At 38.6% G+C, this 25358-nt stretch overlaps 1 protein-coding gene across 3 annotated transcripts in view; it reads left to right on the forward strand.

The window, feature by feature from the left end:
• The window catches only part of LOC101160317 (ERC protein 2), a 179778-nt gene extending 155569 nt beyond the window's left edge, over positions 1–24209 (forward strand). For all 3 annotated transcript variants that reach the window (XM_078950583.1, XM_078950584.1, XM_078950585.1), the window contains one exon: positions 22995–24209. The gene's annotated coding sequence lies outside the window, so the exon portion shown is untranslated. The remainder of the gene's footprint in view (positions 1–22994) is intronic.
• Positions 24210–25358: the final 1149 nt, after the last annotated feature.

The following is a 25358-nucleotide window of genomic DNA, read 5'->3' on the forward strand; positions in this document are numbered from 1 at the left end:
TTGTTTGAAGAAAGCTGCTTAAAACAGTAGTTTGATGGGTAAAATACCAGTATTTTATGTTTAGATAAAGTGCGGGTTAGAATGATAAATTATAGATAACTCAAGTGACAAGGGCAGTGGTTTGGAACTGTGGTAAATTCAGAATACAGAGTGATGAGCTACTTACTGTTCTTTTTTGTTTGTTTGCTTGTTATTGTTTTTTTCAATTTTAACCAGATAATCGGGTGATCCTTGGGCCTACCTCTTTCTTTTGAGAAGTTGGTTATTGCTAAAATTAAGATCTATAGTTTCATTCACTTACAGGTAGTGTAACTAATAATTAACATTGGGTTGATGATATCAAAGCAGCTAATTTAAAGAAAAAAAATGTTGCTTTCATCTTATTTAACTTTTTTTAAAACCACATCTGAGACCAATTCCACTGCTCTTTCAGATTCATCGTAATAGCGGCATACCAGACGTGTGAAATCTGTTCCGCTTCCCAATAGAATTTCACAGCTCTGCTTTTTCTCTTAATCTTTCTATGTTGCCTTGTTTCCGGCCATGCACAAAAACTTATTTGCAATACCTGGTGAATCAGAGCTGCTTTTCAACTGTTATCTGGTTTGTTTGACTTTTTCAGTGGGCATATCGGTTATGTCCCCTCAGAATGCATTTACTTTTTTCCAGATTAATCTAATCAGATTTGACAAAGGAGCACATGACCATGCCCCTAAAGTCACACTCTGCATGATTTCAACATTGTTTATTAGATTAAGGTTCTAGACTTTTAAAACTGGTTATATGTGCATGCGTCAGCAAAGTAAATGGTAAAACATGCCGAGCAGGGGAGGACCAGAGTCAAGAAACACTGCTCTAAATTACTGGGTGCAAATGTAGAACTACTTTGCTGCCTAAGACCCATTATGATTGTCTTTTGATCCATTTTAAAAGCGTTGCCAGTGGTCTTTTAATTATGTTATGATTTTTAACCCAAATCCCAAAAACTGTCGTTTTCTAGAACACAGTTTCTGCAGAGTGGCAGGAGTTCATTAGAAATTTGCCTCTGAGTTGTGGGTGGGACTGTTAGCTCGGTGCAAGCCCGCTCTCACTTCCCATCACCCATATGTTTATAAGCTCTCCCGCTAGCGAACCCTAACCCACAACCTCAACCTCACATTGCCAGTGTTATATGAGCAATATTGGAGCTATCCAGCCAGATGCCAACTCAGACGAGGGAAACAAAGACGTTCGTGGGTCTAGTTGCATACAAGTTGGATGCATCAGAATGGAGCAGAGCAGGGAACTTTTGGCCTGCCCATCTTATATTTTAGCAATTAGCAATGCAACCTTTTTCAACTGAATTTTTTGTTCTGATTTACAATATTTGAACAAAGAAATATTAAGAAATGCAATGTTGAGCTTAATTTTCTGTATTTATGTCCATGAGAAAAATGCCACAAGAACATGTTAAAAACACCAAAAAAACTATTTTCATTGAACTTGGTCTGTAGCCTTTGTGCTATCCTAGGCACTTTGACATTGGGAGTTGGGTCATCTAGACCCACTAGACAGTGCTCTGAACCTTTTTTCTTCAATGATTTCTGATCTTCACTGGTGTCCATGGATTACATGAAATCTTTCCACCTTTATCCACCTTTGTCATAGTAGGGAGAACACGTCAATGTAAGGATGGGGTCATCTAAGATAGCACAAGGGTTAAATAAACACATGAACATCTAAGCAATCAGTATATTCCAAGCCATGGATATTAGGAAGCTTGAACATCTTATGTTGTGAATCAGTGGTGTTGGATATAATTTGAAAAATGTAGTTTTTGCATTGGGACAGTGAATCTGCCTTTCAGATTATCTAGTCATGGGAATACTGCCCGTGAGAGAGATTATGCAGGATTCTACAGGTAATTAGTGGAAAGGTGCCAATCTCTTATTGTTTTGCCTGTCTGCTTTTGGTTGGTGTCCCTGGATAGATGCCCTTTTCTTTATGTGACATCCTCAACTTAGACCGTGGTTTAACTATTGAGTCTCTTAGGAGTAAATTATCTGCCAGATTAATCTTTTTCTGTCTGGGAAAGTGCTGCTTTTTAAGGCGAGATTGACCTGAACTACACTGACTGGTATATTTACCTCTGCCTTATCCTACAGCAACATATACTGTGATAAGGTAGGAATGTCAAAGTTTTGAACATGTGGAAAAAAGCAAATGTTGTGAGCTTCCTTCAAGTGTGTTGACTTCCTTAAACACAACATTATTTAGTAAACATGTGTTTATACATTGGCTTATAGGGGCTTAGGGTTTTCTGGATGTGGCAGACCTTAGCAGAGAACAGTGTGCATAATGCTTGTGTGCATGTAGGAAGGGAGTGTATGCTAAGTCTTTTTAATCATAAACTCCATATTCTTTGAATCAGACTGTTTTTTTTTTTTTTCTTTACTGAGCCTGACTCATGACATGGTACAAAATATACATAAATTGTAGCCACAAAACAGTTAAGACAATCACTAATATGTCAGTAGTTTGTGACCACAAATGTGTTACCACTATTCACATAATTGGGTTTACTGTGAGAAAAAACACAACAACACAATGATATGAAGTACAGCTACATGATACAAAGAGACATTGTGATTGAGTTTAGGATGGGAAAAAGCTCCAAATGCATTCGGAAAAGCCTGAAATTGAAAGAAATCACAATTTCAGAGAAACATTTAAACAGAATTTCAGGGGCCAGGGGGCTGCACAGCCAGTTATATGGTATATCTATTTTATGGCCACAAGTTACTATTTGATTTGTATGATTTACCTATTTTGTGGCTACAATCTACCTTTTTTTTGTGCCATAGCATATGGGCTCCTTTTAGCTTTGCTAATAAACTAAATAAATAAATTGTTAACTAGGGACAGTCAAAAATGTATACTAGTAAACTATCCATCCATTTTCCAAACCTGCTCCATCCATTTTGGGGTGCTGGTGCCTATCCCAGTCACTGTTGGAGAAAGTCGCATTACTCAGAGACGGGCAAACGCACACACTCGCATCCACATCTAAGAAAAAAATTTAGATTGAACTATTGACGTGCAATGCATGTTACTGGACTTTGGGAGGATGCCGGAGTGCCCAGAAAACAAACACACACGCATGGGGAGAACATGTAAGAGTCTTACGGAAAGGACACAGCCAGGATTTGAAATACTTTTTAGAAAACTTTTTAGAAAAGAGAGAAAACAACAGTTACTTGTATAGTAACGACCTTTTTTTTTTTTTTTAAAAGCTAAGTAGTAAGAATATTGATGGTAAAAAGGATTTCTTTATAGGAAACCGATAGCAAATTGATAATCAGACCTCATTTATTTTTTTTTTTTTCGACCCCCTCCCCATTTCCCAACACACTGTCTTTCAGCCACATAAAATACCAATGTGGGATCATTTGAGTGTCTTTCTAGGCAAAAATGCTTTCTTCTCTTTGTGACTTGCTCTGGTGTTATCTGAGAGGTAAAAGTGTGTGTTTACGTGACTGTATGTGGGGGGTGCAAGTGCTAAACCCAGATCCTTGCCTGATTGCGGCTGCAAAGACTTGAGTTGACAGAGAGGATTGAGAGTGTCATCTGTGGGATTAAGTGTAATGACTAAAACTGACAGACAAGACAACTTTGCGCACTTGCACGAACAGAAGCATATGCTCTTAAGATTTTAAGCACAAACATTTATACGGATAATTACAGAGAGGTGCCTCAAAGACTTGGGATAACCCCATGCATACATTTTTGTAGGCAGACCATCCTATTACTGCCTGAAGGTATTCATTAGAAAGACAGAAACATGATTACTTTCACTCTGTCTTTACTTTTTTAGTCCTCCCTTTTAACTATTGTGTGTAAGAGTTAACTATGTATACAAAAAATCTTTATGAACTATCATTGAACCATGAGCTACCTCATGTCAGACCCTCCTGGCTTGGAGAAACACGCTTAATGTGATAAAATGAGCACTGGTGGTATTGTAAGTTCTTTAAAAGTAAATCCAAAACTGTTTTAGTGTATATTTTATCAATTTCTTAATCAGCACACATTTCATCAGAAATTAAAAGAAGAATGAAGGATCAAAATATAGTCCACAAAGTCCTACAAGTCAACAAATGAACAAGCATGTGTGGAGCCTTTGTCGTGAGCCCAGCACATCTCCTTGCTCAAAGTGTACTGTCTATGTCCTTAATATAGGCAGCTTCCTGGTGGTTTTTCTTGTGCCTGGGGATCCTGCTCTGAACGTTTCTATCTGAACTTCACAATTTTTTGCAATGTTTTTTTAGTTGAACCATACATACACATCCGGATTAACAGAAACAAATATTTACTAAATAAAATATGTTGAAATAATTTTGGTTTACATATTTGCTAATTGCAGAAATGAACTTGAGTAGGCTGTCCAGCATAACCATGCATTAGTCATAGAATCTACAAAAGTGTGTGATTACCTCTTCTAATCTTTCAGCATTTATTGTCTAAAATGGTTCCCTCTTGAAAACGTCAGTATCACACACTAGCCATGACTAGAATTCACGTGTCACCGAACCTCAAAAGGTGCACTTTGTCAGAAGATCTGATGCATTTTCATGATTTTTCCTAATGTAAAATAATTTTGCACATATTTTAACTTTTGATACTTGATCAGTTTTTGCTATGAAGATTTTTAAAACAGTGTTATTTCTATTATACTGATATAGTATTATTTTTATTAATCATATACATGACCTTTATAAGTAACATAATCTGCATATATTTTAGATAACTGATCTGCATTTGCCCTGTTGATTTCTAAAATAGTTCTTTTTTACATAATAATTTAAGTAATTCATCTTTTTCATGTGCTTTATTGACACTTTAGGATTCTTAACTCTGTCTGATAAAAGTTATGAACCCGATAATGATAAATCATGTAATAAAATGGTTACGGTAGAACTGGGGTGGGATTATATAAGTTTGCTTCCTTCTTCTCCCTTTCCAGCAATATTTATTAATATGTCTAATTATCTTAAGTTTGATTCGTCATTGTGTATACCTAATGATTGTAGTGTTTTTGTGTATTATTCTTATTTGATTGCTTGAAATAAACCATTTAAAATCAAATCTAATAAAAAAAATTCCAAGTCAGGACTTACCGTCACTATCCAATCAGATAGCAGCTGATAAGTGTGGCATGCAGCGGCTTCCCTGACACCCGCCAAACCTTCTTGGCCAAGGTGCAGACTTCCCAGCCAAGTGTAAACACTTACAGCTTTTAAGTTTTTGTTTGTTTGTTTATGTTACCTTTTTTTTTCTTTTAGTTAGGATGATCCTCTTTCATTATTTTGCACAGTGACAGTGACTTTAAGAGGGCCGGTCAATTCAGTTTGTTATGCAGCCTGTTCCCCCCCACCTTTATTTTGAACATATTTGCAAGAGTGAGACAATCCCAGAAAGCATTTCCAGCCTGCAGGACTGTGTTTAATGATGGCAGGAGCATGGCTTCAAAGAGATGCAATCCTATCTGCATGTGCAGGAAAGCACACATGGCCGTTATCTTGCTCCTCACATGCTCCTGCGCTTGCTGCAATGAATAAAAGAGCATGGGCTCAAACTGTGTTGTAATTTTGCAGTACACTTCTTAACCTTTACTAAGACCAAGAAGTTTATCCAAAAAATGAGAGGTGTTTGTGAGCAAACATTTAAAAATGTCTATAAAACTGATGCACACATCTGCTAACTGACTGAACAGTGGAACACACAATTGTGCTCTAGAGGTGAAATGTCCTAAGCTGTAAAAATGAGGAAATTTGGAAATTAATAGGCAAACTGTGTAAAGAGAATTGCTTTTTTGTTAACATCTAAAGGGAAACTGAATCCAAAGCTAATATGTTTTCCATTTGTATCACTTCTTTAAAGCTCTGTTTTATAGTTGCTGGCGACTGCAAACACTTCCAAAACACAACTTTCTAGGATTAAAGTTAAAACCTAACAGTACTTTTTTTGTTTTCTTATTTAATTAAAACATAAAGGTTACCAATTCTTGGAATTTCTTCTAACAAACATTATAAGCTTTAACTTTGTTTGGAAATGTGAGATTACAAGGTCTACACCTGACCTTTAAACAATTTGCCTGAAATTTTAAAGTGAAGCTCTGGTTGAGTTTCAATGTTTGAATGTGTGTTTTTGCACACATGCATGACTGTGTGTCTCTACTGCCTTTGAGGTGTGTTAAGGTGTGTATCTTTTTTTTATGTTAAACACTACGTTTCTGAAGGGTTTGGTTTAAAGGGCATGAATTGTGCGATCCTGCATGTGTGTCAGCCAGCAGAGGGGATGTGGTTCACCTTGCACTGGCCACCTGTAAGCCATCGACAGAAATTAGCCTCTTTAGTCCTGATGGGATGCAGAGCAGAGAAAGAAAGGGGTGGTGAGAATGTTGTTGGAGGGCTTTTGATGGGGGTGTGGAGGGTTTAGGAGGTGTGCATATGTGTGTGTGTCTGTGTGCATGTGTCTGTGATGGATATTCAGGGGGACCATTTTCAAAACTGCATTCTCACTGTGCCATTATAAGTCAGAGGGAAGGAGAGACAAGGTATAGACCATACAATGGAGCCATTTGTTTCTCATTTGTCTATACTGTCTGGGGATCTGTGTGTTTATAGTGTGTATGTGCACATGTGTGCGTATGTGTGTTACACTTATTTAACTCTGGTATTCTGGCTGAAAGCCCAACACTGCTTCAAAGTCGTGCTACGACTCTAATAAACATTCACAACCTGAAATCATTAAATATAGTAAACAAATAAGTCATTAATACCAAGACCAGTCAAAAAAATAACAATAATAATAATTAAAAAAAAAAAACGACCCAAAAGTTAAGATAGTATGCTTACCCACAATCGTGGGTGCACGACTTCTCCCATTTCCACCATGGCAACTTTTGGCTGTGCAGTTTAAGACTGGTAAGACTAATGATGCAGTCCTTGTGTTACTGCTTCCTGTCGATTGCTGGAGGACTTCCTGTGGCAGAGTAATGTGGCCTTGATTACAGTCTACGTCTTAGACCCCTGGAGCAGAGAGCGGTTTTGCTTAAATACATGCACACGCACACACATATGTGCAATAGATATAGAATAACCCGTGTCCCTCATGTCAGATATATGATATCACTGACCAGGAGCAATGGAAATACTGAGCATCTGTGTTTACTTCTTGATTCTTTTCTCTTGAAGTTTCTCTGTCTGTTTCTGGTTTTTCTGCAGTCACTTGTTCTCAGACCAGGAGCATGTTTGCAGTGATGAGGGAAAGACTGTTGCTCTTGTGTTTTTTTATCAGCCAGTACTGGCACCAGACCCCACAGCTGAGCCATGGAACAGTATGGTGCTTAGCCAAGGGGATCCGAGTTTTAACATGATTCTTCAATTTGTGAGATCAAAACTCACCTATCCTAACGAAAAAGGGGAAAAAAGGAAGATTTTTCACTGCCTTGGAAATATTCAAGAACTACCATTGCCCATTTTTATCAGAAAAGGACGACTCATTTGAAATATGGTTGAGTTACATAGATGTTAAAGGTTCTAAACAATGGTTTTACAATGTACAAAATAAGCCAAGATAGCAACCAAAGTTGGCTTGTTCCAGTAATCTCTAGTCTTTTTTTAAAATCACATTTTTAAATACATCCCTCTTGCGTTTATGGAGCAACTAACTTTTAAACATTTTAAACCAAGTGTAAGGTTGTCATTCCTCATATTAGCTCTTTAGAGTGTGTACATAGTCCCTGTGTGTAGAGCCACTCTCCAAGGGGAAATTGTTAGCAAATGGGCTCCAACTGCTGGCCTTTTAGCTTTGCAAACACAACCTGAAGGCCTCCCCCAAACCTGCTCCCTCAACTTAACCATCAAGCTTCAACCACCCTCCAAAATTCACCTGCAACAATCCGAAGGCTCCTAATGCTCCAGTTTCTCCCTCCCTCATATTCTCCCCTTTTCGGTCTCTCTCCCACTCATGCAGACATTTCCATACGTATTCATCATTCCCTCTCTCCCCCTTTATGTGTGTCTCCTTCCTCACACACAGAAGGTCATTCCTGAGTGGGTAAATAGAGTAAATTGAGCCTGACCCCCAGGGTTAGCAGAGGCTATGCTCTCTTTTCATGTCAAAGCCATCCGAAGGCTGATTGGTTGATTGCAGTGCTCTCAGCTTCCCAAAGGCTCCCTTGTGCTGCTGTAATTGCCCTATCATGCACACTTACACACATCCACATACTTAACGTATAAGGGCATACACACAAGCACATGTGCGCATTCATGCTAATGCACACACGCATTCTTAGTGCCAGATGACTTAATTGGTGTTAATTGTATAATGACAGTAGTGAATTGGGTCTGGGTCAGAGGTGACATAGGTTTGAGTGGAAGGGGGAGTTGGAGAAAGAGAGTTGAAGGTTATGGAGTGAAGTTGTTTTTTTTGGAAATGGAATAAAAGTTAACAGAAAATTTCTTGTTTTTAAACTCAAAATACTTTTGGTAAAACGAATGTTTGTACAACAAAAAGCACGTATTACACAAAAGAAAAAGAAAAAAAGGAAATGTATGCAATTTGTTCAGAAACTATAGAAAGATAAAACTGCTAATATCTGATAAGGTATTTCTATTCTTTCCACCTTTTTATACTAAAAATGTGCAGCCGATACCATTTACCAATTCATCAACTAACAGTTCTGCAACCTTCTCAGTGATGAAAGAAAAGAAAAGAAAGAAAAAAACAGATGTGATTCCATGGCTTACACTTAGGACTCCAATTATAACGCACTCTAACCAATTGGATCACTCTAGTTTTGTGCATCTAAAGTCAAGTTCTCATTAAGGAAGAACAGATCTTTTTAAGTTTAAAGCACAAAAATGTTCTACTGTCTGTTTTGTATGACCTAATTGAATTGTAACACAGTTTGTTCAAGGCAGGTATGTCCCTCCTTGAAATTTCCCAGCATGCCCGTAGGAGGGCTTACCGAATGCACACAGACACTGGCGACCCTGAATAAAATTGTGTGGTACTGATATTCACATTACACGCAAATTCCATTCAAGCCAGTCAGCCTCTGTGGCTGAATATGTGTGTGTCATCTATTTGGGCAGTGTTTTGAGTGTGAGTGCTGCACCTTCTGAAAGAGGTCTATTGGTGAAAACGTTTAAGCCATCATCATTAGAGTAGTTGGTAGAGAAGTATGTTTCAGTGAAGAATGTAATTGGCCAGCCATAGTGCTATGTAATCTTCTCATATTCTATGAAAACAGCAAAGGCTATTGGGCATAATGACCTGTTTAAGGTGGGACCTTCCCATGTTAAACACACAACACTTTAGACTGATCCAGGCTGGGTCTGAAAAAACAGACAACTGTGGAATATTAGACGTACCTCAGAAACTATTAAACCAATTAGCAACACCACACAACAAAAATCTGAGGTGAAACAAGGTTGTGGTTGCAGACATTCAAGTTGCAAACATCTTTTGATGAATGCTTTAATCTCCTTTTTGGATGCAGTTGGGTATTTTTTCTCACTTTTTATTTTAAAGTTTTCCTGTCTATTCTTTGCCATTCTGGTCACTCTTCAACCATTAATGTCTGTGTGATTGTGGCAGTCCCTAGCTGTTATGTTTCTTGTTTTCCAATTGATGTTTCCAGTTTTTTTTCTTGTCTATCTGATCTCTAATTGTTGTAGTTTCTAATAAATACTAGTAATTTTTTTTGTTTCCAATATTATTCTTGTTGTTGTTTTTAAGAGATTAGGAATGATTAAATATAGTTTTTTGTATTCTGTAAATATGTTTCAAGAACAATGTAAGTCCATCTTTATCATGTCCTTTTACCAATGGAGTTACTGACTTTTCTCTCTGTTTCACAACAGATGTTTGGTGTATTGTGCTTATCTGGTTTTTTGTCTTGTAGCTGCTGCAATGACAAACAAATACCTTTTGTCCCATAACATATGTTCCAGGAGCTTTATGTTAATTCATTTGCTTCTTATGTCTTTTCTGCTACGTGTTCATCCTAAGACAGATTTTTCAGTAGTTTTTCGTTTTGTCTGTCTTTTTCTTGTCCTCTCAGACCCAAACCAGTCGTCCGTACTGAGCCTGGTTGCAATACAATAAAAGTCAGGTCAAAGAAAGATTTAGAGTTGTATTTTAGCCGTGGTGTAGGGGTAGAGTGGTCAACCTCTGATTAGAATATTGCAGGTTTGGTTCCCATGTGTCAAAGTATCCTTGGGCAAGACACTGAACACAACATGGTGGTTATAGGTTGGCACCACTGTTCAGCAGTGGAGCTGCCTTTGGAGTGTGAATATGTGTGTGAATGTGACTGTCCCTTCAAGAACCTTTTACCTTTTTTGACTTTTGACTTTAGAAACTTTGCAGTCCCTAGAATTAGGCAGTAGTAAGTTGTTGAGATACAGCGTTATCCATGTATATTTTTATCCAATTTCACTGGTCCTTCTAAGTGTTTTCTGGAGGGTGGAAGGTTCCGTATCCCCCTTGTTCTGTTTTCAGGAGGAAGAGAACAATAGTCAAAGGTTTGAGGAGAGATGGCTCATTAGTGACATAGCCTTATGTTCACCCTCTCTGGATATATTCACTCAATATTACATCTATCCATCATGTGGCTAAACTTAAGTCACACATGCTTTCTGTACCATTCAAAGCAAGATGTCCACTGTACATATGGTAGTCTCATCATTCTTCTGCTCATATGGAGCATGCAGACTCACTCGTGCAATGTCTCTGTGTATAATTCTGAGTAGTTTTCTAGTGTATTGAGTCTCCCAAAATTATATTTGCACTGTTTTTCTCTGGTTTCTGGAATACACTCCCCACAAGCTCAAATAGATGCTTAACCCTTTAACACAGGCGATGTCGCCAGCGACACACAAACAGCAGACGCTCTATTACATACCATAACTCCTCAGCCATTCATGCGATCAAATTGGCTGATTCTGCTGATTTCCGTCAATTCCGAGTTGAGAAGCAGTTCAATGCTGGGCAAGGCTGCTTCTCTCCACTTCAGAATCTATTAGAATTACGTTAATTGTGAATGTTAGTTGAAGTTGAAGGAATGTAAACACTGGAGCTAAAGATCTGTTGAAGAAGTTCCACACCACTTTACTGACTAGTCTGTTCCATTAAGATGAATGTGTGAGAGACAGAGATGTTTTTTGTGTGTCCTTGTGTGAGTATCAAGTGCTTGGGCATTGTTACCTGTTCCTTGGTCCTCTGTAGGCTCTGTCTCCGGGTGAGCCTTTGATCTAGTCAACAGGAGATTCCTATGGTGTGAAATAGCCCCGACCAGATTTACTCAATGAAAGAGCAGGCTTTAACCACTGTTATTATCCTTTTGTAGAATGTCCCTTCTTGCCTCTAGACTCTACTCTTTTTCTTTTTTTTTTTTTCTTTTTTTTGTAGTTGTTCTGGCTTTTACAGACTTTGTTGTTTTCTTGTAATTTTATAAATTTCCAGCTAGGACATGGGGAAAGGTAAAGAGGTTGGGGGTGAGAGGGATAGAAATGTATACTAGAGTTTGTTCAATCACATCATTTCTTTCAGCAAGGATCAAAGAGAACAGTTTCACAGAGGTTGGAGCAATATAAAAAAAGTATTTTTTCCGGATACCTAAAGTATGGTTTTGCACATAAAGGATACTGTCGCTGTGATCCAATATTTGAAAATGTATTAACCGAAGTTACAAACAATCCAAAGTTTCTCTTTAGTCCCAGCAGCTAGAAGAACCACAATTCTTATAGCCTTTTCTTCTGTCCTTCAGAGATTTTGACAGCCTCACTTCAATGTGCTATTTCTCACAGGTGTTCAGGCGTGTCTGTCTGAGCTGTCCAACTTGTGACAGAGCCTTGGTGGGGAAAGACACAATGTAATTATCCTTGTGAAACACTATCCATGTAAGACAAACACAGCACACATGTGTACTGGCAGTTACAGGAGCTGATGCTAATTTATTGCACTGAGCTGTGCAGTGTTTTGCGTTCTTTAAAACCAGAGGGACAACCAAAGGAGTGGAGTTGAATCAACATAGAGAAAATTATGGTGACATTGTTTTCTCATTGCAGATTTAGCCTTTAGCCAAAGGAATAAAGAATAAGAGTTGGATCTTTACTGTATCATAGTTTAAGTGATTCAGGAATGTTCCCAAGGCCAACAGCACATACAGTGAGAGCAGAGAGAGATCCTTGTTTACTTAACTGCGACTAGGCACATTTACCACTCAGCTGGCTTGTGTAACCATAGAAATGTCATTATAGATTGCATCACGCTCAAGATGTAAATTTTTGAAACATAAGTTCATGGTAGGTCTGACTTAAAAGTGTCAATTGCCCATTTGAAGCAGGTCTTTAATGTGTTTGCCTGAAAAATATTGTTGTGGGGGCAACCAGATTTCCAAAGTTTGTTACACGCGGAAGATGCATCAAACCTTTTAGCTCAGATATATGTGAGAATTTAGCCATCTCAGAAAGATAAAGTTTTCATTATGGTGCCAAAAATGCAAATTCTTCATGTTGTTGTTTTTTTCATCATGCAGCTAGAGACGATGCTTTTACAAGCACATAGAATAAATGCTGCACTATAGCAGTCTGGGATATATGACTCAAACTGTCAAAGTATTTTTTTTAGTGTATTATTTTGCCTAACAAAAAACGCAGCTCAGCACAGAATGAAATAATGTGAACTTTATTCTCCCATCACTTAGTTTTGGAACTGCTTGAGGAGCTAATCTATAACCTTGGTCTATATAAACAGTAGGAATGATTGCAGCATTCACATTTCATTTTGGTGTTCATTTGGGTATTTGAGCACTGTTTTAAAAAACTGCGGCCTTATCCTTTAATGTTTGAGTGTCCAACTGTTTCAGTATCAACTGCAGTCATTGTATTTTCTAGCCACAAGTGGGGAAGGAAAAGTATTAGTCCATCCAAAAGCAGCAACTCACATTTCTGTTACATTTTTTGGTGCCATTTTTCTTTTTTTTTTTAAAGCATTGTTATTTTTGGGGAGTCTCTACAAACTCCTCAGATTCCGGGAATCTAACTCTGGGCTGTGCTATTGCTTTCTACCTTTTTTTTCCCCTCATAGTCATACCATAGTAGACTTAAACTTGAATGCTTATGTGTGTTACATATTCACCAACTGTTTTGGCGGACTTCCTCTTTAAAAGCTACAGCTGTCACACGTCATTACAGCAAACTGGAAGAGAGATGTCAGGTATTGCAGTTAAACAGAACCATTCAAATATGTGAAGAAATCTGAGTGATGGTTGAAAGTCACAGTCTGTGACCTGAGAAAGCTTCTACTAAACATCAGCACATGACCTTGCTTGGGAGGCCTGAATTCTTTCAGCCTTAAGCCGATACTATTCCCAGCACCACCCAGATTAAATAGACAGAGTTCACACATAAACATATACATAGTAACATTTTGTACTTTAAGAATTACCAGAATTTTTCATAAACTTTACTTACATTAATGTAAAGTGTAATTTTTTACTTTCCTTATTCTGATTTTATCATGCCTTGTGGAGCGACGCAATGCACCAGAGCGTAAAAGTGGTGTCTTTGTCCACATCCCAAACTTTTACACACAGCCAAAACAGGTCTGGATGTACTACAGTGGTTGATCTACTGTACATAATTCTTTTTAAATGGGAAAATATATTTGCATAGCATAACCTGTACTTGTAAATGTCAAGTGTGCGCCTGTGTGCCGTCAGTGTGGATCACTCTATCACTTCTTTTTTTATGTTCGACTGTGCTTTCAGCAGTAAATATCATAAAACTATGAGTTGTTTTGTCACAGCCAATGAAGATTATTTACTTTCTCACTACAGGGGGAGCCAAACCTGTCACTTTCTACGATGCTTATTTATGATCCACTCTTTCTGCCTTCAGGTTTTACAGACAAGACTGACAATTTGTAAAAATTTACATGTTTAGAGTTCTACGGTACTCAAGAGGCTTTTTTATTGCTCAAAGACATCTGCATAGTTAAATTTCTGATCACCTTATTGGGTCTTTTTCTGACCCTGTCAGTTGCCCTGTGGCTCACTTTAGCTCATTGCTATTTCCTTTTTTTTTCCATTGAGGTGCCACTGCTACTTTCTCACAACCTTAATGCTGCGACTGAGTTATCTCTCTTTATTTCATCTAACCTCACAGAAAACTACTGCATATACAGTATTCCCCAATATTCGTGGGGGTTAGGGACCAGAGACAACCATTACTACACAGAATCAGCAAATACGGAGAACCTACCCCTCCCCTGCGGCCGAAGAATGTACTTCAACGATCCTTACTCATTAAAAACCCTTCTGAAATATTTATAATCCTTTGTAAGACATTTATTAAAGAAAATTGGAACATTGCTTACATTAAGATTTTTTTTTTTATTCAAAACAATTGACTGTACCGTTGCATACTTTAAAACGCACATTAGGAGTGTTACTCTGTCACTCTGTGCCTTGAAACCAAAAGTCCGTGCTTCCTCCTTCATCAGTTAACTGCGAGAGGTCGATCATCTTCTTCCAGAAAAGGTCGGTTTCATCCATTAATCATTCAACCAGATGATAATTAGCCTATGCTCCCCTTCTCCCCCGCAGCACCTCTTTCGGATGAAAAACTTTCATCCAAGCGTCTTGAGCTGAGTTTTTGTGATGAACCGGAGGAGTCACATGACAAAAAAAACTCTGCAAATACGTAAAACCGCGAATATGTGAAACCGTGAAGTGAAACCCTAATAAGCGGCGGAATACAGTAACACTTAAGGAAATGAAAAAAGCATTTTTATGTTTGTTGTGTGCCTTTTAAAAGACTGTTCTTGCAAAACAGAAACGTAGCATCCTCTAAATCCTTGAATTGCTGGCTTTTCAATATGTTTTTACTGCTCAGAGTTTATCCCAGCTGTGAGATGTGCTCTGCTCAAAGTAAGACATCTAAAATAGGTTTTTAGGCTTTTTTTTCTTATTCCTCCATTCTTTTATATTGACACAGATGTCATACTAAAGTAGAGATCACTTCAAGACCACCAAGCAGTGTAAAAGCCTCTCTCCTTATCCCTAGCGTATATCATATATGCCTCATGTCCTGGGGCTATACTGACCCCAAGAGCACCAAACAGACTTTGCTGACAACATGATTGGTTCGTTCAGAGAACAGCTTTACCTTCTGCTAAACCCTATTGTAGTGCAGGCCTGGAGTGAAGTGTTCAAGAAACCCTATTTTGGCCTTTTTGCATTAAATTTTTCTGTTATCTCATTTTGTGTCAATGTAAAATAAGTAGAAAAGAAAAAAGGCCACATCTGCCATTTTATGATATTAAATAAATGAGTACATGAACTGCAAAATTATATATATAATCAAACAAATGAGAAAGCCAATATACAATTGTACTGAGGATGATAAATCCATATTTGATCAGATTTTATAGGGACAGTTAAAACCAAATACACAGTTACACATAAGTTTGCACACATGCAGAGACACATTATCATAAAAGAAAAAGAAACCCAATATCATCATTATTTGCTGAACTTGTTTTAAGTGATGCTAAATAGAATTGAGATGACCAAACTAAACCAAACTTAATCATTTCAAATGCAAAGCCTGTTTTCTATTGTCTCTGAGCCCATGCAGCAGGCACACATCTGCACTCAAGTAGGCCTTAAACTTTGCTCTAATTACATTAAGTTCAAGTTCAGGAATCTCTTGCTTTGTTTTAGATTAGGTTCGGTAATCAGTCATATTTTATTTATGTAGCTTTAACTAGTCATGCAGTGATTGATAAAATCTGAAGGGTAGCTCTTGTCACATGTGTTCTGCTGCATCAGATTCTGCTAGAGCAGGAAAGTGGATTCTGTGTCTCCTATCTGGTGTGATACGGGGGCAATGAGAAAAGAAACTGAACTGAGGGCAATAAAGAACAGATGGAGGGACAGAGAGTCTGTGGGCAGTTAAAGAGAGGAAGCAACATGTTGGGTCTGCAGCAAAAACTAATGAGTCAGTGGAGTTGGTGCTGTCTTGAGAAGACATCAAGAGGAGGGTGCAGCATTAAACAGCAGTAAAGGTCATGGATTGACTGCTCTAATGAGAACTTCAGTAGTTTTTTTTTTTTTTTTTTGATTACACATTTCCAAATGTAAAGAGAGGAAGAAATGCAAAAGTCCAGAAACACAGAAAAATATATTTTTTCATGTATTCCAGACAGCAGCAATTTTCCTGCTCTCCTTTCTTTTTTCATCTTTAACCCCTTGATGCCTGAATTGATTTCTATCTATGAAAAAACATGACTTGTGTTTTCGCTTTCGAGTAGATGCTAAATTAACCCTTGTGCTATCCTATGGGGTCAAGATGACCATTGACGTGTTCTCCCTACCATGACAGAGGTGGATAAAGATGGAGAGGATTTCATGTAATCCATGGAAACCAGTGAAGATCACAAATCATTGAAGAAAAAGTTCAGTGCACTGTCTTGTGGGGTCTAGATGACCTCACTCCCAATGTCAAAGTGCCTAGGATAGCACAAGGGTTAAGGTAAGTTTGGAACAGAATGGGTTTGATGCATATTTTCATCAATAGGCATTAAAAATAAAACCTTTGACTGGGAGGAACTTTAAATTTCCTCTAAAGAAATGTTATTTCATGTATTTTTGTAATATGTAGGCCAAATGGTGTATGGTATATATTTATATGGCACTTTGCTACCTTCTTAGAAGGCCCAAAGCTCTTTACAGGGACAGTCCTATTCACTCAAACATTCACACACTGATGGTGGCTCCGCTGCCGAACACTGGCGCTAACTTATACCCACCAGGAGCAGTGTCCGGTTCAGTGTCTTGCCCAAGGACACTTGGGGGGGCAAGGTAAGAACTAAATCTGTAATCATCCAATCAGAGATTGACCGCTCTACCTCTGCACCCCGGCCACCCCACAACTCATACAACAGTGTTTCCACAACTTACAGCTAAAACAAATATATCATTTTCTTCACACACGGAAGTTTGTGTAAACCTGTGCATGTGCTTCCTGATGGGATTAAACCTTCTAAGTTAAGTGAATGCCACCATGCACTTCTAACCCCATCCTACTTTAACCATTTATTATTATTATTACTAAACTCTCCATTCTTCCTCTCGTACCCACATAAGAATTCACCACAGTCATAGTCGAAATCTACTCTGTACATTTTCTTTTTTTTTGTTAAATGGGGGTGAGAGGCTGCTACCGTGTCAGTCGGCATTGGTCTCTTATCAGACCATCAGACTACCCTCAGATTCTCTTTCCAGATGGAGGTGAGATAGGGCTTCAGAGGCCCGGACTCCCGCAAACTCTAAGAGCATGGAGGCCTCCCCTGATCTCCTACCTGATGCAGATGCTTTAATGTGGGCTCAGGTTTCACGTGTCTCCCCTGCCCGGCTGGGCCTGCACTACTTTCAAGATGCATACGTGTTCAGGCCTCTTGATGTAGGGCCCGGTTCTTTTGGGCCTCCTCTGCTCTTTGTCAAGGTTAAGCCCCAGGTCAAGGTGTTGTTATGGTGCACAAGATCACTAAGGCAGCGGTGCTTTTCTCTTTGTGCAATAGCAAGTACAGTGGTGTGTCGTATACTAAGACTTGACACTTAAGCAGCTGGCCCACAGCAGAGCCCTTGAATTTTCTTTCAGTAACAAAAACACTGCCAATCACACTTTCCCTCGTGAATCATCCAGACAAAAAAGCTTGAAGGATTTAGAGTGAGATTAGGTAGGGAAGAAATTCTAAGCTCGAAGAGTGACAGATCAAAAGGGAGGGGGATGACAGATAGAATTCCATACAGGTTTTGTTGCACAAACTTGTATTTTGTACCTGCTACAACATTATGCATTTTATGGACATACTTTTCTTTTTGCCTTGGGGGGGAATTTCACATGATTAGGGAATCTTTGAACCTGTCTCACCAATAACATTTTTTTTATCCACATCATCTGATGTGTGGGCCAATGCATTTCTCTGCATGAATTTTAACAGGCATGCTCGTGTGCTTTTCTTTAACCGGCATTCTTTCTGTGCAAAGTTAAGTGCGTGGCGGACTGCTTGTGTCAGCAAAATGCGTCAAAACAACATCTACACGAAGAGCAGGTAATGCAGATTCCACCCTTGTCATTTTTTGCTCTGGCACACCTTGGCTGGACTCAAACCTTAACTCCACAGAGGGCCCTACATCATTCCTCATCGGATTAGAGGGGTGGGGGACAGAGAGAGAGAGGGAGGGGTTAGAAAGAGGACTTGTTTTTAAGTTTGCAGAATGTTTGATGGTTGGGCTGAAATAAAATGTAATTTTAAGTTGCTGCATGTGTCTCCTGCATTTCTCTGTTTAAGTAAAAAGTCAATTAAATGTGTTTCCATAAAAGGAAGGCTAAAAAAAACACTTTAGATGCATGTGTCTAGCTGTTGCTTCTTCCTGGAATTGTATACTTTTGATGCACGAGATATACTTTTTTTCAACAACAGTCAACTCCACCTAGTGGTCTTTGCAATAAACACATTTGCAGTCAGAAATGAACTTCTGTTGTGTTAACCTGTGCAACAAACTGTCTTTACTTGGTAACTTTTTAATCAGAAGGAGAATAAATGTAAGTGACCCATATAAATGATTACATGTTGTACCTGATAAGTTATCTCAGAAATGTGGTTCATAAATGTCTATTGAAAACATGATAGTTGTAAGTGTGCTCAGCATCCTTTCCTGGCATCCATGAGCTTTGCTCACACTTACTTTCACCCAGCATGTGTTTGCTCAGATGAAGGAAATTATGTAATTAGCCAGCGAAGAATTGTTTTCTTTCACTCTTTACCCCCCACCTCCCACTCCGCCTTTGCCCCCTCTGTCTTTCCATCGCCCCCTCCTTTTTTTCCACTCTCTTTGTCTTGTTATGGTCCTTCTTACTGAAGGAGATGATTCTTTTTTAACCTGAGCCACGCCCTCTCTCATTCATTTGACTTCAGTGAAAGAAAATAAAGATTCATTTTGCAGTTCCATCTTCCTCACTGAAGAGCAGCTTTGTTGAACATCAAAGGGCTTGGTCTTTATGGGTGGATACTTGGGGTGTTGCTGTTGGGTAGCACCAGACACAGTTAGTTAGCTAGACTTGTGCAAGGAGATGGGTTTAGAGGTACAAGGAGGCAATACTAAGGAGGGGTGGGTTAAGGATGGGGGTGCAGACCTGGCATTTTACTCTCTAATTCTAGCCGGCCTGGAGGCCCGGAGCGCTAAGAAGGGCCTCACTGTTGCTCTCTGGATCAGCCAGGTATTGCTTACATAAAAAGCAAGTGAAAACAGCTGTAGGGATAATTAGCTTGATTCTCCATTACATGCCATGAGGGCCAATAACTAAAAAATTGAGTTTTGTTTGGGTTAGAGCTGCAGCCCCAACCAGGAGGAAGTTGTAAAAGTCAGACTGAGAAAAGAAAGAGAGGAAGAAAAAAAAGAGAAATTTGGATAAATGAGTAAGCTCTCAAAGTAACTGTTGCTGAGCAGATATTCTACTTTGCTGTGTGATGCATTTTGGATAACAATGCAGAAATAGCTGTGCTTTTTAACTAAGCAGACACATAATCAATTTTTTATTTTTATTTTTGTTGTGTTTCTTTGGGAATTAATACTCATTCAAATGTTGTTTAACTAAAATATTCAGTTAAAAATAGCAATGATTGGGTGTTGATTTGATTGAGCACTTTCTTCTTAGATGTCAATACAAATGTCATTTTTATCTTAAGTCGGCATTGGACTTATACTGACTCTGCTTAGCTCTATAGCAAATCTATAAACATTAAAAAGTTGTGATTTTTTTTTCTGGTTATGTTTGGCCAAAATTCCTCAGAAGTGCAAAACTTTAAACCTTTTATTTCTTAGCAAAAGTTCACATCTCATCAGAACTGTGGAGTGTCGTTTTATCTCTATTTGAAATGATTAAAAACTCCAAAAATGTATTATGCATGTCACAAAAAACATTGGATAAAAACAAGATGCGTAGCTTAAGTGTGTGTTTTTTTTTGACAAGTACTAATTCTCCACACATGTCAATGAGCTTTAAACAAACAAATAAGTAAAAAGGACAGTAATACATTACATCATTACATACAAATATAATTAATTTAGATAGACCCACAATGTCCCTTTAATATGAACCAGCTTTGACTCATCCAGTCCCACATCCACCTCTCATTCAGCACTCTTTCGGAAGAAATTGGAACAACACGAGAAACAAGTCAAAGCCTTCCATCTGGGAAAATGTGTTATTACACACCTTCCCCTAAATATGTTAAAAGAATAAAAATATCATTAAAATTTCAGTGGATTGGAATTCCTAAATATTTACATTGTACAATTGATCAATTGTGTTTCCCATGATGTGAAATAAAGGTTTGCTCTTATTTATTGAAACTTTGACCATGTTTTTTAAGATAGACCTCCCCTTTTAGATGCTTCACACACATGCATCTAAACACATGATTTTTGCTGTTGTAGTCTTTTCAAATTGCACCCACAAATTTGGTCTCCTCATTCCATATCATTTCTTGTCTCACATCTTTCGTCTTTGTACGGGGAGCAGAGGAAGGAGCAAAATCTTTGTACTGGTAATTGAATTTAGCGTGTTTCTCTTTTTTCTGCAGGAGTGAAAGAACATCAACCACAAGTGAAAGAGCAGCACTCTAGCATTGGTGGTCCCAAAATTTTTACAAGGATCCATTTAAAAGGTCGTTTATACTGGTGCACTTAAAGACAAGAAGAGTTTCAACCACTCACATCCTGACTGTTAGATTTGATATTCAATCCTCAGGCATGTGGAGCTTGTGAGAAAAAACCCATTAACAAAGTTGACACCTAACAGCCTGATAGGATTTTCACTTTTGGGGGCTTCGCAACCAGAATTTCACCACACTGCTGGTACAACATGAGGGCAAAAAACCCTAACATTACAGTAAAGGTTTAGTAGAGCTAAAAGTACGGGGAAAAGTTAAGGTTTTATTGAAAGAAACTGACAGAGTCTGCAGGGAGCGTTTTCTAACATTATTAAATAAATCATTTTTTCTATCTACAGACCCTGGCTCAACAAGTATTAATATGAGAAAGTGTTCACCTCATCTGATCCTGCCATCAAGTATGGGAAGAGTGGAAGAACAGGGAGGAGGATTAGGGTTACAGAGGGAGTAAAAGATTGGAATGGCTGATTGGCGCTCAAGGCAGAGAGAGAAATTGTAATTTGCCATGTACAAATGTGCATGTTTGTCATTTTCAGACTTTCAGAAAGCTTGTTTTATGTGTAGGGGTTCAACAGGATAATTTAATGGATACATCTGTTCGGCTGGAATGAGTTTCAAATGGTTTCAAATTTATCAGTTGCTACTTTTTGAAGAATACTCTGGAGTGAGCCAGACTTCTGCCACCGACCCAAATAAGTTACAAAACTTGGTTTAGGTCAGGATTGGAAAATGGTATTACATCATATTTTGATTCATTTTTTCTTGAAATTCAAAAGCTGTTTTTTTAAACGAAGCTGAATACATTTGTATTGTCAAAAAAAACTCTCTAAAATCGTCTAATAAGCTAATTATAGGGAATACAGCAGACATTGAAATTGGTTCTGAAAAGCACATATTGAAAAACGCTTGTAGTGCACTGCAGGAAGTGTCATGAGCAACTGATGAAAAGTTGTGGCTAGTGATGTTTGGTTGACAAAAGCAGATTTCTCAAAAATGAGGGTTTCCAATGACACTTAAACTCAGGAAAACAAAATGCAATATAGTTTTAGCACTCCGTCACAAGGAGCTGACATGTAAAACAATCACAGGTCATGAATGCCCACAGCCACACCGCTACATCTACTCATTAACAACATCAGCACCGGCGTCACGTGTGACTTTGTGAAGTGAAAACGTCTGTTGTGTGGCGGTATTGAGGCGTTGACAGAGAAGAAAGAGGAGCACTCTTCAAACACATCTACAGGCACGTCATGCTCTCCATTTCTGCTCTGCCAGAGGCCATATTTGTTGATTTTTGGGCCCCAAAATCATTAATTTAAGTGCAGACAACAGGCAAAGAAACTTGAGAATGGTGTCCAGTGCACATTCCTTGTTCCACGCTCACATGCGCGTGCATGCACAGACTTTTAGCTGGTGACACATCCATGCAAGCACAGTTCCATGGGTACACGCTTATGACCAGTGTTGCATAACAAATGATGGCTCTTTAACTGACTGTTTATTTGTTTCTGTATGTAATGGATGGTTCTTCTTGGCGAAACAGCCCATCAGAGTGTGGCAGGAAGAGTGGAGTCAGACATACTCTTCATAAATGGAGGACAAAATCCTTTTGAAGACAGTGCAATAGTGGCACCTAAACTAAAACTCTGCCAATTTGGAATTTTTGTACCCTTGCACACATAGGCCTTTGTTTTTATATTTGTTTTATGCCTTAATCTTTGGTTTTTCACAAGCCCTTCTGCAGTGACTGATGGTTGCGTCATCAGTGATTGGTGGTTATTTTGAGGCCTGTTTGCTCAGCCAATGGGGCGCCCCCAGCAAACTAGACATACATCATTGTTTCACAGCCCTAAGGAAAAAAGTGACTTGCTGCTGACTGCCTGAATAACAGACACATTCCAATAGCTTTTTTCTCCTTTTTATTAATGAACACTTGATGTCTGGGGGACTGCCAAGTGCATTTAAAGAATTCTTAAGGAGCTCTAAAGACAGTTGCAGGAGGAAAATGGTCTCACTGGAACAAAACAAAATGTTTGCTTTGAAAAACTGTGCTTCTTTGTAGAGTCTGAGTTCTGTGTAACAAGTTTTAGAAATGACTTTTAAACAAAATTTAAATTATTTTATATTTCTTGCAATTTTAACATTTGTTACATTTCTTTGCAGTTTACCTTTTTTTTCTTCTCAAAATCTTTCTACAGAGCCGTGGAAACGTTGAGCTCCAAGCACTGGCTGATGCTGCTCTGCCCACCTGGTTCATAAGCAGATATCCACACATACTCCTGTACCTCAAAGTACTGTAATCGTGTTAGGTGATGTGATGATTGGAAATGCTTCATCTTTCTAAAGAATATCACTTTCACTAACTAATTCACTAACACACCCCCCAAGGGGGAAATGTCCCACACCGGAACATCAGCCACAAGTGTGGAATCTTAAGCTCTGATTCTCTATGGCTGTTTTCAACAGACTGCAAGCTGGATTTGTTTTACGGTACCATGGTGCTACAAAGTCCTGGCTTCACCTCAACCAACAGTCACTGCGCTGCTGTCTGCTGTGAGCGTGACAGGCCCGAGTCATCGGAATAAACCATAAACCCTTGCCAGTGTTGGTCTGGTTTATGTTGGCAAGAATGTGTTTACTTCTGCAGCTAAATGTGTAAAAATGACAACATGGGACTTCAAGATCAATAATCCGCAGAGACCTTTTCGATGTGCTGTGCCAAAGGAGCCATCCCAGGACAAATTCATGAGATAGAACTGCAACTGACTTCCAGATTCCTCTTAAACCACTTCGGTTACGCGTTTCTCATGTTTCCTGCACAAAGAGCAACAAGAAAATGCATACTTGGGCTTGAAGATGGCCCAACAAACAGTTTGAGTATCAGCTTCCACCATCCATGAAAATCCGGACTTTATTTTACATGGTGGGAAACGAAGCAGAGCTGGCATGAAGTATAAGCAGTGTGTTTATGAGTTTTCCCTCGTGCTTCAGCCTGCTATGTGTGTTTAATGAACCAACATCACGTTCTTTATGATTTTATACAGCTGAAACAATATGAGTGCCACTATTATGTTTTTTTATGTAGCAGCAATGTGTGTCTTATCATATTGACGAGTGATTTGTTTTGTCTATTTATTGATCCTGTGAACTTGTGTGATTATTATGAATACAATGAAGTGACTTGTAATTGAAGACACAGTGTTATTGCTTTTTTCACTGTACCATATGTTTGACCTGACTGTGGGGTATAATGTGCAGTATTGAGAATTAACTCTGCGGCTAAACAGGGTGTCGCTTGTGGGACTGTGAGAGTTTAGGGGGGCACAGCTGTTTTCACCCTTGAATTTTTTTTTCCATTCATTTCTGCTGCAACCTTGTTTCTTTTGTTTAAATAAAAAGACATTTTCACAAGAGCTGCAACACGTGTTTCCTCAGGAAGACAATAATGCGAGAACCCACTTCTGTGGGTTTGGCAAATTTAGGCAAAACAAACGAGTATTTTCCCAGGATTCAAGTTTTTGCCACTAATAATGGCTGCTACAACTGTTGGACTCTTACTGATCAAGAAAGAATTCCTCCCAGTTTTCATGGTCTACCAATTCTTTCTCTTTCTCTCTCATAAACTCAGCCAGATGTTGCCCAGTTTTCTTCCTGAGGGAACATGGGGGGATGGAGGCGTGGTAAGGCACAGTGGAGGTGGAAGAGGGGAAGGAGGAGAGGGGGGAAGGGGTCCTGAATTGTGGCTGGGCATGTTTTAAGTGTTTTCTGATGCAGTCACGGCTTCCACAACATCCACTAATGTTGGTGGGAACCAAAACACCAGTGATGGGATTTTCTGCAGGCTACCCACTGAAATCTAAACAACAGCAAAAAAAAAGAAGTTTCACTCATGTTCTTAACACTTTTGTAAAAACTTGAAAGTTTTGACAAATTATGATATTTACAATACTTCTTCAATAAAAAAAAACACAATTTGATAATTTATAAATCTTTAAAAGCCTCAAAGCCTATTGCACCACATCAGTGTCCAAATTTCAATGCAAGAATGAGTAACAAACCATTTTCTGTTCCTTTTCTCACTCAAGTCTTATCTCCTGCTGCATCAACTCCAACTAGATTTAGAGTGTAAATTGTTTAATTTGGCACCAATCGGAGCTTCTGATTATTTTACACCAAACCGTATGATTTCATGACTGTAAGCGGGGAATTTATCAGTCTCCTCTTTATCCTCTAAAGGCCTCTAAAGGCCTGGGCTGTTGTTTGATATGCCTTTTTTTAAAATTTCTCTTTGTTATTTTGGCTTTGATAGCAGAATTGACTACAGTGGTAAAATAATCCAAAATGTGATGTCCATGGATGTGGAAGCCAGGTCGTACTGTCCCACTCCAATCACCTTTTGCCAAGTTGTTCCCAGTGGTCTTTTAATTGCGATTATGTAGTTTTTAAGCAATTTCTTTTAAAAACTGTGTTGTTTAGGTTCTGCAGAGTAATAGGTCTTCGCCTCTTAAAATTTGCATCTTAAATTATGGGTGGGACTGTTGCAAAGAGTAACAGTTTACACT

The sequence above is a fragment of the Oryzias latipes genome, chromosome 7 (genome assembly GCF_053564925.1).
Source record: "Oryzias latipes strain Hd-rR chromosome 7, Olatipes_Hd-rR_3.1".
NCBI lineage: Eukaryota > Metazoa > Chordata > Actinopteri > Beloniformes > Adrianichthyidae > Oryzias > Oryzias latipes.